The sequence below is a fragment of the Macaca thibetana genome, chromosome X, assembly GCF_024542745.1.
Source record: "Macaca thibetana thibetana isolate TM-01 chromosome X, ASM2454274v1, whole genome shotgun sequence".
In the NCBI taxonomy this organism is placed as follows: domain Eukaryota; kingdom Metazoa; phylum Chordata; class Mammalia; order Primates; family Cercopithecidae; genus Macaca; species Macaca thibetana.
Genome location: NC_065598.1, coordinates 89,200,384 through 89,215,110, shown reverse-complemented (window position 1 = coordinate 89,215,110; position 14,727 = coordinate 89,200,384). Strand labels below are relative to the sequence as shown.

The 14,727-nt window shown below is 35.8% G+C and overlaps 1 pseudogene across 1 annotated transcript; it reads right to left on the bottom strand.

Annotated features, from left to right (window-relative positions):
* Positions 1-2,312: 2,312 nt before the first annotated feature.
* LOC126945950 (histone deacetylase 1-like) lies at positions 2,313-4,364 on the bottom strand (annotated as a pseudogene). Its single transcript, XR_007722559.1, has one exon. The product of XR_007722559.1 is annotated as a histone deacetylase 1-like (transcript).
* Positions 4,365-14,727: the final 10,363 nt, after the last annotated feature.

Genomic DNA, 14,727 nt, shown 5'->3' with positions numbered 1-14,727 from the left:
AAAAGCAGGATGAACTAGCAACAGGGTTTAAGAGGCCTTTAAATTCCTAGCCAGGCTGATTGGAGAGTGTCTTCTCCTATATGATGCAAACAGGTAAAGACACAGAAAGGTGGTTTTCTTGTCCAAATGCACAGATATCAACTCAGAGAGTCCAAGAAAATTAACAAAAAGAAATATGTTCCAAACAAAGTAACAAGAAAAATCTCCAGAAACTGACTCTAAAGAAATGTAGATGTACAGTATACCTGACAGATAATTCAAAATAACTGCCATAAATATGCTTACTGAAGTCAGGAGAACAATGCATGAAGAAAGTAAGAAATGAAACAAAGAGACAGAAAATATTAAGAACTACCAAACAGAAATCTTGGAACTAAAAAATTTAATAAATGGACTGAACACTCACTGGCTGGGTTCAACAGCAGACAAAAAAAATTAGATCAACAAACTTGAAGACAGATCATTGAAATTTATTCAGTCAGAGGAACAAAAAGAAGAAAGAAAAGGAGTGAATAAAGCTTAAGGAACTTGTAGGACACTATCGAATGGACCAACACACACATTATGAGAATTAAAGAAAGAGAAGAGAGAGAGAAAGAACCAGAGAAAGTCTTCAAAGAATGGCTAAAAATTTTCCAAATATGGAAAGGGAAATGGACATCAAGACACAGGAAGCCTAAGGAATCCCAAATAAAATGAAGGCAAAGAAATGTAATCTGAGACATATTTTAATTAATTTACCAAAATCCAAAGACAAACAGAGAAGTATGAAAGCAGCAAGAGAAAAGCTACTCATCGCATACAAGGGAAACTTCAGAAGACTATCAGTGGATTTCTCAGCAGAAACACACAGACTTCAGAAGTGGTATATCATATTCAAGTCCTAAAGAAAACCACTGTGAATCAATAACACTATGCCCAGAAAAACTTTCCTTTGAAAATATAGAGACTTTCCTACACAAACTAAGTTTGTAGCAAGTTTGTCACCCCTAGATACGCCTTGTGAGAAAAACTAAAAAGAGTTCCTCATCTTGAAACAAAATGGTCCCAAGCAGAAGCATAATAGCGTAAGAAAGTGTAAAGTTCATTGGCAAAGTTAATATACAGCTAAATATTGAATACTGTATTGTCATAACTGTGGTTAGTAAATCACTGTTAATTCTAGTATAAGTTACAAGACCAAATTATTAAATAAGTGCCATAACTAAAAATATGTTAATAGATACCAAATATAAACATATAAGTTATGAATTCAATAACAAAGTATGTATGAGGGGATAAGTAAAGCTGCATAGTTTTGTATATAATTATAATTAAGTTGTTATCAGCATAAAATAGACTATTATAAGATATTTTTATAAGCCCCATGATAACCACAAAGAAAACACTATCAAATGGACCAACACACACATTATGAGAGTTAATAACATGTTTCTAATAGATATATGTAGTAATAATGTGTAATGGATACATATTATTATTACTTGTATGTCCTATAGAATATACACAAACAAGAGCAAAAACAAACTTGTCAATACAAACCTAAAACAATGAAACACAAAGAAAAACAGGAAGAGGGGAAAAATGGACAAAATAGCTACAAGACAAACAAAAACAAATGTGGCAATGATAAATTCTTCCCTATCAATATTTCCTTAAAATGCCAATGAATTAAAGAACCCAATTGACAGATGTAAAGTAGAAAAATGATTTAATTAAAGATTCAACTGCATGCTGCTTACAAGAGACTCAGTTTATATTTAAGGACACACTTAGGCTGAAAGTAAATGAATGGAAAAAGATATTCTCTTAAAAAGGTAACTGAAAGAAAGCAGAGTTGGCTATACTTATGTTAGAAACAACAGACTTTAAGTCAAAAATTGTTACAAGAGACAGAAATAACATTATATAATGAAAAAAAGGCCAATCCACCAGGAAGATATAAAAATTATAAATATTTGTGCTCCCAACATCAGAGCACCTCAATACATATAACCAACAATGACAGAACTGAAATAAAAAATACACAGCAATACAATAATAGTAAGAGACTGTCATAGCCTTCTTTTAATAATAGGTAGAACCAGAAAACAGATAATTGACAAAGAAACAGTGGGCTTAAAAGAACACTACAGACCAAATGGACCTATAGACATATAAAACACATGCATCCCACAAGGAACAGAAAATACATTCTGATCAAGTGCACATGTAACATTCTCCAGGCTACATCAAATATTAGGTCACAAAACAGGTCTTAACAAACATGAGAAGATTAAAATCATACCAAGATTTTCTTTTCTTTTTTTTGATATAGAAATGTACCATTTTATTACAAAGAGGCTCACAAAAATGAAAATAGTATCACAAAAAGGAAACTAGACTAGCAACCTGCACCTGCAGAGTTAGGAGAAGACAGGGGGCAGGCAGTGTTTCTTGGCTCACTTGAGGCCAGTGGGAAGGTATGAAGACAGAACCAATCTAAAAATGGCTGATGTTACCTTAGGAGCCTGAAAAGAACAGGAGATCCTTGAAGACCCAGCCACCCCTTCTAGAATATTCAATAAGGGCACCTTTCCAAAGCTACTAAGCAGGCATTTCACATTTCAGGATTTTGTCTTACGGTTGCATAAAAGCATCCCTTTCACCCAGACCTGGCACCCTTTATGGTTCAAAGTTAAGAACTGGGGAATAATGGGTGGCAACGTGGCCCCTGGAAGAGTTCACCCAGCACAGCTGCCCTGGGCTCAGGGCCTTGGTTTCTGTCCCTGGGGATATTTATATTTAATAAATGTTTATATAAATACACAGAAATAGAAAATACAAAATCTGAGGGGTTGGGGGAGAAAGGTGAGGGACTCAGCAGGAAGCCAGAGCTGGAGAGGTCTGTTCAGGCCAACTTGACCTCCTCCTTGACCCCTTTGGCTTCTGGCTTTTCCTCCTTGGTTTTCTCCTCTTCTGTGACTTCTTTCTTCTCCTCTGGGTCTTTCTCTTTTTCATCCTCTGTTTTGACTCTCTTGGCTTTTTTGAAGTTGGAAGAGTTCTTGCGGCCCCCCTCTCCTTCCTCTTCAGAATTGGAGAACTTCCTCACAGGCAATTCGTTTGTCGGAGGAGCAGATCGAGATGCGCTTATCAGGGTCTTCTTCGTCCTCATCGCCACTCTCCTCAGGGATGGCGTCCTCAGGAATCGCCTGCATTTGGACCCTAGGTGCATGCGGCAGCATTCTAAGGTTCTCAAACAGTCGCTGTTTGATCTTCTCCAGGTACTCATTCGTGTTCTGGTTAGTCATATTGGAAGGACTGATGTGGAGCTTGAAATCTGGTCCAAAGTATTCAAAGTAGTCGTTGTATGGAAGCTCATTAGGGATCTCCGTATCCAGGGCCACAGCTGTCTCGTATGTCCAGCACCGGGCAACATTACAAATGGTGTAACCACCACCTCCCAGCATCAGCATAGGCAGGTTAAAGCTCTTGACAAATTCCACACACTTGGCGTGCCCTTTGATGGTTAGATTGAAGCAACCTAACCGATCCCCAGACAGGGAGTCTGAGCCACACTGTAAGACCACTGAGCTAGGCTGGAACATCTCCATTACTTTGGACATGACTGGCTTGAAAATGGCCTCATAGGACTTGTCATCAATCCCGTCTTGGAGCGGGTAGTTAACAGCATAATACTTGCCTTTGCCAGCCCCGATATCCCACAGGTCCCCAGTTCCTGGGAAGTACTCTCCATACTTATGAAAGGACACAGTCATGACTCGGTCTGTGGTATAGAAGGCCTCTTCCACGCCGTCGCTATGGTGAACATCAATGTCAATATACAGCACCCTCTGGTGATGCTTTAGCAGTTCCAGAATGGCCAAGACGGTATTATTGACGTAACAGAAGCCAGATGCCTCAGACTTCTTTGCATGGTGCAGGCCCCCAGCCCAATTCACAGCCATGTCCGTCTGCTGCTTATTAAGTTTCACAGCACTTGCCACAGAACCACCGGTAGACAACTGACAGAACTCAAACAGGCCGTCGAATACTGGACAGTCCTCACCAAGGTTGAATCTCTGCATATGCTTGCTGTACTCCGACATGTTATCTGGACGGATGGAGTGCAAGAATTTAATGTAGTCGTCACTATGGTACTTGGTCATCTCCTCAGCATTGGCTTTGTGAGGGCGATAGATTTCCATTTTTCGCTAGAGACCATAGTTGAGCAGCAAATTATGAGTGATGCAGATTTGGTGAGGCTTCATTGGGTGGCCTTCTCCGTAGTAGTAATTTCCAACATCCCCGTAGTAGTAGTAACAGACTTTCCTCCGGGTGCCCTGCGTCTGCGCCATCTTGCTCACCTCCCATCCCTACCGTCAGTCGGTCCGTCCCCAAGTATTTCTTTTGACCACAGTTAAATGAAACTAGAAATCACTAGAAGAAAAACTAGATAATTCAAAATATTCTGAAATAAAACAACACATTACTGAAAAACGAATAGGTCAAAGTATAAATAAAAATGGAAATTAGAAAATATATGGAGGCACAAGTAAATGAAAACCCAACATACCAAAACTTACAGGATGCAGAAAACACAATTTTTAGAGAAAAGTTTGTAGAGATAAATACCTACATTATAAAAGAGAAGGGATCCGAAACAATCTGACTTTTAACTAAAGTAACTAGAAAATGAAGAAAAAACAAAACCCAAAGTCACAGCAGAAAAAATAAAAAAAAAAATAGTAGCAAAAATAAACTAATTAGATAATAGAAAAACAATTAAAAAGTCAATGAATCTAAGAGGTAGTTTTGAAAATATAAATAATATTAACAAACTCTTAGACTAAGATAAAAAAGAAAATTATCTTAAGTAAAATTAGAAATGAAAGAGGAGACATTATAACTGATACTACAAAAATGCAAAGGATCCTAAAAGGCTACTATGAACAACTAAATACCAATGAAACAGATAACCTAGAGAAATGGATATAGTCCTAGAAACATACAAGCTACACAGACTGAAAAATGAAGAAAGAGAAACTGAACAGATGTATAACTAATAAGAAGTTTGAATCAGTAATCAAAGACCTCCAAACAAAGAAAAACCCAAGTGATGACTACTGGAAAATTCTACGAAACATTTAAATAAGAATTAATGCCAATCTTTCTCAAACTCTTCCGAAAAATTTAAGGGGAGGGAACACTTCCAAACCCATTTTCTGAGGGCAGCTACCACTCTGATGTCAAAGCTGGACAACAGAAGCAAATAAAACTACAAGCCAATTACCTTGATAAGCATGGAGGTACAAATCCTCAACAAAAAATTAGAAACTGAATTCAACAGCACATTAAAAGCGTCATACATCATTACTAAGTGAGATTTGTTTCTGGGATGTAATATTGGTTCAACATATGCAAGCCAATTAATGTGATGAAGCACGTTAACAAATTTAAAGTTAAAAATATGTATTCATCTCAATAGATGCAGAAAGTATCTGATGAAATTTAACACTTTTTCTTGACAAAAACTCTTTATAAAGTAATAATAGAGAGAAACTCTCTTGTAGTTTGGATGTTGTCCCATCTAAATCTTACGTTAAATTGTAATCTGCAGTGTTGGAGGTGGAGACTGGTGGGATGTGATTGGATCGTGGGAGTGAATTTCTCATGAATGATTTAGTGCCATCCCCTTGGTGCTGTCCTCGTGAAAGTGAGTGAGTTCTCCCAAGATCTAGCTGTTTAAAAGTGTGTGGCATCTTCTCCATCACTCTCTCTCTCTCCTGCTCTTGCTATGTGTTGTGCCTGCTCCTGCTTTGCCTTCTGCCGTGAGTAAAAACTCCCTGGAAACTAAGCAGATGCCAGTGCATTGCTTGTACAGCCTGGAGAACTGTGAGCCAATTAAACATATTTTTAAATAAATTACCCAGTATCAGGTATTTCTTTCTAGAAATACAAAAATAACCTAATACACCCTTTAACATAATAATGGCCATATATGAAAATCCCACATCTAACATCATACTTAAAAGTGAAAAGCTGAAAGCTTTTCTACTAACATCAGGAATGAAGCTAGGATGCCCACTCTCACCAGTTTTGCTCAACATAGCACTAGGAGTCCTATTCTGAGTAATTAGGTAAGAAAAATAAATGGAAGGCACCCGGTTTGGAAAGAAAGATGTAGAATGGTCTCTGTTTGCCGATGACCTGATATTATATATAGAAGATCATAAATATCCTCCAAAAAGCATGTTAAAACTAATAAGTCAGTAAAATCTCAGGATACGAAATTGACATAAAGTATCATTTGTGTTTCTAAATGTGAATACTGAACTATCTGAAAGGAAATAAAATAACTCAACTTACAATAGCATCAAAAAGAATAAAATACTTAGACATAAACTTAAAGAAAGTGAAAGACTTGTACACTGAAAGCTATAAAACGTCATTAAAAGAAATTCAAAAAGAGATAAACAAATGGAAAGACATCGTGAGGCTTAATATTGTTAAAATGTCCAAATAACCAAAGCAATCTACAGATTCAATGTCATCCCTATCAAAATCCCAAAGTCATTTTTTTACAGAAATATGAAAAACAATTCTAAAATTCTTATAGAACCACAAAGGACCCCACATACCCTAAATACTCTTGAAAAAAAAAAAAAAAAAGAACAAAAATGGAAACATCACACTCTGATTTCAAAATATATTAAAAAGCTACCACAATTAAGATAAACATTTCAAGTTCTCACTTATTTGTGGGATCTAAAAATTAAAACAATTGAACCCATGGAGACAGACAGTAGAAGGATGATCACCAGAGGCTGGGAAAGGTAGTTGGGGGTGGGTGAAAGGTAGGGATGGTTAATGGGTACAACAACAACAACAACAACAGAACAAAAAAATAGATGAAATGAATGAATAAGATCTAATAGGGTGACTTTTGTCAATAATAAATTGTACATTTTAAAATAATTGGATTGTTTATAAAATAGAGGATACATGTTTGAGGGGATGGATACCACATTTTCCATGACGTGATTATTATGCATTGTATGCCTGCATCAGAACATCTCGTGTACCCATAATTATATACATCTACTATTTTAAAACGTTTTAAAACGGGGAAAAAACACTATGGTACTGACAACAGACAGACATATAGACCAGTCGAACATAATAGAGAGCCCTGAAATTAATTCACCCATGTAGGGTCAAAAAATCACTGACTGAGTGCCAAGCATATAAAATTGAGAAATAATACTGTCTTCAACAAATGGTATTGGGAAGACTAGATATCCAAATGCATAAGAATAAAATTAGACTTTTATTTCACATCATATCTAAAAATAAACTCAAGTACTCCTGTAATCACAGCACTTTGGGAGGCCAAGGGGGGCAGATCATGAGCTCAGGAGATCGAGACCATCCTGGCTAACACGGTGAAACCCCGTCTCTACTAAAAAAATAGAAATAAATTAGCCAGGCGTGGTGATGGGCACCTGTGGTCCCAGCTACTCGGGAGGCTGAGGCAGGAGAATGGCGTGAACCCGAGAGGTGGAACTTGCAGTGAACCAGAGTTTGCAGTGAGCCGAGATTGTGCCACTCCACTCCTGCCTGGGTGACAGAGCAAGACTCTGTCTCAATAAATAAATACATAAATAAAATAAAATAAATAAAAAAACTCAAAATGGATTAAAGATTTAAATGCATCTGGAACCCATAAAACTACTAAAAGGAAACATAGGAAAAAGCTTCTTGACATGGACAATGATTTCATCAATATGACCTCAGAACACAGACAACAAAAGAAAAAATAGATGAGTTCGACTACATCAAATTAATGCATCAAATTAAAAATTTTCTGCATAGCAAAGAGGACAATCAATACAGTAAAAAAGCAACATACAGAATGGGAAAGAATAATTGCTAACCATAAATCTGATGAGTTCATTCCCCAAATAAATAAGTAACCCCTCAAACTCAATAGCATAAGGAAAAATTAATTTTAAAATGGGCTGTAGAGATTTCTCTATAGAAGACACACAAATGGCCAACAGAAGTGGAAAAATGCTGAAAGTTGCTAATCATAAAGGAAATACAAATGAAAACCACAATGAGATATCACTTCATATCTATTAGGATTGCCATTATCAAAAAACTAAAACATCAAGTTTTGATGTGAATGTGAAGAAACTGGAACATCTGTACTCTGTTAATGAGAATGCAAAATGGTTCACCTGCTATTGAAAACAGTATGGCATTTTCACACACGCACACAAAAAAATAGAACTACTATATGATCCAGCAAACCCACTTTTGGATATATATCCAAAATAATTGAAATCAAGATCTCAACAAAATGGTATCACTCTCACGTCCATTGCAGCACTATTCACAATAGCCAAGATGTGGAAACAACCTAAAGGTTCATTGGCAGATGAATGAACAAAAAATATGTGATGTATACATACAATGTAATATTACTCAACCTTACCTATTCTTCTCTAGCATTTATGTCAGTGAAATAGCTACTCATCACCATCCTAGTCACTCTGAACAGGAAACTGAGAATTAGTATGGGTTCCTTAAGTCGACTAATGACAAGATCGTGTTTAGTGTATTTCTTTCTCCTTTGACACAGTTTAGAAATTCAGCCCGTCTAATTTTTTAACCCATATTTGGGTGGCAAGGGCCTTCATTATTGGGAATACTTCCCAGAAAGTGATCATAGGAATCTAAGTAAACTGTTGGATTGGTTTGTGTACTATTCAGTTTCATGAAACAAATAGAGAGTGCTTTTATTTTAATTCTCAATAGTAAATTCAAGTATGAAAAACCCTTGGGCTTCAACAGAAATAGGGCCTCTATCTGATAGTATAATCTAACCAAGTTTTGAATATATTTCAGTCTTGTTATAGCCCTGGAGTTGCTTGCCAAATATGTCAGTTTCTCCATCTTCTTTACACAAGGTATGATTATGCTTCTTGTTTTTCTTATGTTTGCATGGGGCCATGTGATTGTTTTGGCCAATGATTTTGAGCAGAAGATGTGTGTCATTTTCAGATCAAGGCATTTAGTAACAGGCACATGATCCTACAGAGCTCTTTTTTTCTCTTTGATATGGTGGTTTAACATGTTATGGTGGTTTCTCTGACAGCTGAGATTCTTAGGGAGTATAATGAACAGAGAGCCCCCAACCCATGCCCTTTAATGAACATGTAAAATAATTGAGATGTAAACGTCTGTTGTTTTAAATTCCCAAGTTTTGGGATTGTTTGTTGCTGCACTATAGTCTATACTGACATACATATATATATAGAGAGAATATATATGTATATGTAAGTATATATGTATATATATGAGAATATATGTACACACTCTTGTATGTAAGAGTATATATGTATATATACTATTTCCATCTTTGCTCCTGTTCTCTCTAAGGTCCAGTTATAATGAGAACCCTAAATATCATTATTATTTTATATCATCGATGATAGAGTTGGTAAACAAAAAACAGAAATAAGTTAATGAATACCAGAATAATCTGTAATGGCCTCTTAGAAAGTATAGAATAATCACAATAATTATGATATTGACAGCTAATATTCAACTAAGCTCACGATGTGATAAGAAATATGTTAAATATTTCACATACATTATTTTATTAATTCCTCATAGCAACTTTATCAGAAACATTATTATTGCTTATATTATCACTTTATAGGTGAAAACACTGATGCATATGGTTTAAGAGACTTGTCCAAAGTCGCACAAAAGGACATTTCAAAAGTTCAAATTAAAAATAGGCTTAATCAGTCTAAAACAAAAAGAAAATCTTACAATGTTTTAGGAGATTACATATATTTCCCTGATGGTACAATCTAAATAATTTGTAATCAAAGATGAGGCCTTCTGCAGAAAAGATGGAAAAATAAATGTGAAAACCTATTCAAGTATGTCCAGATTTATGATATTATTACCATTGAAATTGCATAAAACTTCATAAAAAGTAATCTTGCTACTAAGAGTTAAGCGAGAGCACAAGTATATGTGCAAATTTAGCAATGTAATGGTATTATTTTTAAGGAACATATTTTTGCAAAACATCACATCAATGAGATAAGTTCTTGTGACTGTATTATACATGATATTTAACTTTATAAAATATTACATCCAACCTTCCTCTTCTATAAATATTTGATATGACCAATATCATTCTTACTCATGTATCACATAATTTACTGATTTAACACAGATGATTCTTTTAAAGTATAAGCAAACCATAAAGCACAGTTAATGTACTTTTAGAAATGTTATTAACTTATTTTACACCCTTATCATTACAATTTGAATTTTATACTGTTAGCAACAGAGAACCATTGAACGATGGAAGACCAAACTAAGATAATTGTGCTTTGGACAGAAAGAAGTGGGAGAATGGATAAGCATTGGTAAGTAGATCTGATAAGATCTGGAACACAGAACAAGGAATATTAAGTGAAATTAGGCAGGGATATGTGTTTCTGCCCAGGCACAACGAACCTGAACATAACACCGTTGTGAGGATCTTAAGGCAGCAAAATAATAGCATAAGAACCTGTGATACATGGAAGCATAGGATGGTATATTCATGAAGAAGCTGCAGTTGATAGCACAAGGTAGGAGTAAGATGCTAAAAGGGAAGTAAGAGGCTATTTTCACAAATGTTCATAGGGTCAGCTCTATTGTTAGGTCTCAGGTAGAGAAACTTGCTCCTTAGTAGATAGATTTTACAACCTAGATGTAGCACAATTAATAATAAAACAAAGTTCCTCTCAATTTCTGGCTCCTTTGAGTTGTCAAATGTCTGTCTCCCATAGTATCCAATTTTTTCTAGTTTCTCTATCTCAGTCAGATGGCTTCTTTCCTGGACATCTTTATGTCTGTTCTCTGTCCGGTCACCCAGTTTCTCTTACATACCTTTTCTCTTTGCATCCTTCCCTTCTATGCTGCTGTGATGAAACATGATAGTTCGACCAATTCATGACATCGTGACCCAAATATTGTCTGGACTTCCCAAATCTGAAAACATTTTTTTTCTTCTACTGTAAAGATAAAATGTGTATTTCAAACACAGCAGGTTACATCCCCCCAAAACAGAACAAACCATACTTTTTATTGCAGTCTTTCTAATGTTCATACTACTTTCTTTGACATGAAATTCTTTCTTCTCATCTTCCTAAAGAACTCTTACTTATCTTTCTTTTTTTAACTTTTATTTTAAGTTCAGGGGTACATATTCGAGTTTGTTATACAGGTAAACTCATGTTGTGGGGCTTTTTGATACAGATTATTTCATCACCCAAATATTAAGCCTAGCACCCATTAGTTATTTTTTCTGATCCTCTCCCCACTCCAACCCTGCACCCTCCCGTAGGCCCCAGGCTCTGTTGTTCCTCTCTTTGTGTCCAGTGTTCTCATCATTTAGCTCCCACTTATAAGTGAGAACATGTAGTATTTGGTTTTCTGTTCCAGAGTTAGTTTATTAAGGATAATGGCCTCCAGCTCCATGAATAGACACTTTTCAAAAGAAGACATACATGCGGCTAACAAACCTATGAAAGAAAAGCTCAACATCACTTATCATTAGAGAAATGCAAATCAAAACCACGAAGAGATATCATCCCACATCAGTCAGAATGGCTATTATTAAAAAGTCAAAAAATAGCAGATAGTGGTGAAGTTGCAGAGGCAAAGGAATCCTTATACACTGTTAGTGGGGGTGTAAATTAATTCAGCCAGAGTGGAAAGCAGTGTGCTGATTCCTACTCATTTGTCAATGACCAATTCCATTGTTACCTCTTCCATGAAACTTTTCTTGGTTTTCCCAAGCAGAATGAGTTGTTCTTTATCTGTGTGCCTCCTGCCCTACTGACCCATTTCACATTCATCTGAATACCATAGAGTCCAGAAGACTGTCTGATACTCATTCAATTAATCCAGTTTATATGTCACTTTCTTTCTCTCTCATTCTCTCTCTCTCTCTCTCTCACTCATAAAAACGCATCAGCAAAGGGGTGGAGGGGGAGAGAGAGAGAGAGAATAAATTACATGCCTGATTCAAGAGTGCACAACAGGGATTACTCAGGTAATTGATTCAGTCGGATCAGGGATTTTTCTCGTTTTATTTTCATTAATTCATCTGGGATACATGAATTTTGAGGCACTTGGAATATATATTTTTATTGATAGTTTCAATGCCAGACTTTCCCCACTCTCTCTCGCTTTCCCTCCAGCTTCTGAACCTTGCCTATATTATCACGTTACATTTCATTTCATGCGCATGTATTTATAGCACAATCAATCAATAGTCATTTATCTTCATATGCCAATTCCAGAAATCTATTAGTGTATATGTTCTTGCAAAATTTACATGACAACCTTTTAACATATAGCTTAATTCTTTTTACCACATCATGTTTTACAATTTGCCTATATCAGAAAGCCTGTCACTAAATAGCTTACTCAGTGTGAAAACAGAATACATTTTTTTCTTTAACTGTTCATTTGCCTCCATTCTTACCTCAAAAAAACATTCAGCATCTGACCTCTCTCTCAGTAAATCAATAGGCATACTAACAAAATAAGACAAAACTTAAATAGTGATGAAAGTAATCTTCTGTTTTCATATGGAAAGATATGTTGCTATGGAAACTATTTTTCTTTGTTTCTATTCATAACAAAAGTTATTTCCACTATATAAGATATTGTACATCTTGGCATCATGAGGGAAAAGGAAAATATGTTTTTGAAAGTCAGATATTAAAGGGAGAAAAGTGTGTTCGCTTGCTCCTCTAACTAGTTAGCTATATCATTTGGTATGGGTGTGTTTATGCTACACAGTTATATAAAGTTGTTATTTGGTGAGATAATGTAAGAGAAATGTTTAGCTTGGTAAGTATTAGGGCTTATATGACTTAATGGAAGGTTTTCCCTTGGAAGTATTAAAAAGACACTTAGGGAAAAATAACTTAAGAATAAAGGGAAACTTAAACATGATTATATAATATAGCATGTGTCTGCTTTTGTTCTACATAGCCACTATGGGTCAATTCATTCAACACCAAATACCTGAAAAACTGTAAACAAAATCATTCATGTAGATTTTGATTTCAGGTAAGAAAAAATTGTGTTCCTTAGGCTGCGAATTACTTTCAATGTTTCTGGCCCGCTTACAGGCCCTCTTTCCTCTGAGAGAAAAAATTAACATTGTGACTAAGAGTTTCCCTTTTGTTGGAGCCACTCCCGTTGATGTAAGATTTAACAGGTTCTCAGACTCTAGCTATCATTTTCCTAGACAAGTTAGATACCTAGATATAAATTATATGATAAAGAGTGTCCCTATAGTACATTCCTGTAGATGAGAAAACGAAGTTCCCATTGTAGAACTTTAAGTCACATTCAGTGATGTGTTCCTGTAGAGATCAAAAATTTTTGCAGTTAATGACAATAATTATGTAATAATTTTTAAAATGAATAGAGGTATATGTAATGTACCAGAAAGTCAGAGAATAAGTGGAGTCAAAGGAATGATCCTGGTACTCTGAGGATAAAAATATATCTTATCAGCATTAGTCATTCAACGACCCCTCTCCATGTCAGCATACCCAGGATACTAGACCGTCTTTTCCTGATACTCTCTGGACTAGGGAACCAGAGGTCTGTTTGTTTGCCTGATATTTTTATTTTTATTTGACAAGTAAACATTTTATATATTATGGTGTACAACATGATGTTTTGAGGCTGATCCTAGTGTAGTGGTGTTCATAACATGATGTTTTGATATATGTACACATTGTGGAATGACTGTCAATATAATTCACATATGCATTACCTCATGTAGTTATTTTTTGTGGTGAGAACATATAAAATCTACTTTCTCAGCAACTTTCAATTATACAATATATTAATTGTAGTCATCACGATGTACAATAAGATCTTTTGACTTATTCCTCCTAACTAACATTTTGTGTATTTTGACAAACATCTCCTCAATCTCCCCACCATCCTTGGCCTCTAGTAACCACCATTTTACTCAGTGTTTCTATGAACTAAATATTTATATACTTTTATATACTTTAAAGGGCTTTTTTTTTTTTTTTTTTTTGAGACGGAATCTCGCTCTGTCTCCCAGGCTGGAGTGCAGTTGCACAATGTCAGCTCACTGCAAGCTCCGCCTCCTGGGTTCACGCCATTCTCCTGCCTTGGCCTCCCGAGTAGCTGGGAATACAGGCGCACGCCGCCACACCCGGCTAATTTTTTCTATTTTTAGTAGAGACGAGGTTTCACCATGTTAGCCAGGATGGTCTCGAACTCCTGACCTCGTGATCCACCCGCCTCGGCTTCCCAAAGTGCTGGGATTACAGATGTGAGCCACCACGCCTGGCCTAAAGGGAGTTCTTTATGATGGATCACAGAATAATCATTTGGATTCATTATATAAAGGATTAAATTTGATTATTATGACGACGACAAATTTTGAAAAAATTATGCAAGGGACAAACTTTAAAACACTTATCTCATTTATTTTTATTTTTTATTATTCCAACTTTTATTTCAGATTCAGAGAGTACTTGTGCAAATATGTTTGCTGGGTATATTGTGTGTTGCTGAGGTTTGGGGCACAATTGATCCAGTCACCCAGGTAGTGATCTTAGTTCTCAATAGTTAGTTTTTTAATCCTTGCCCCCATACTTTTCTCCT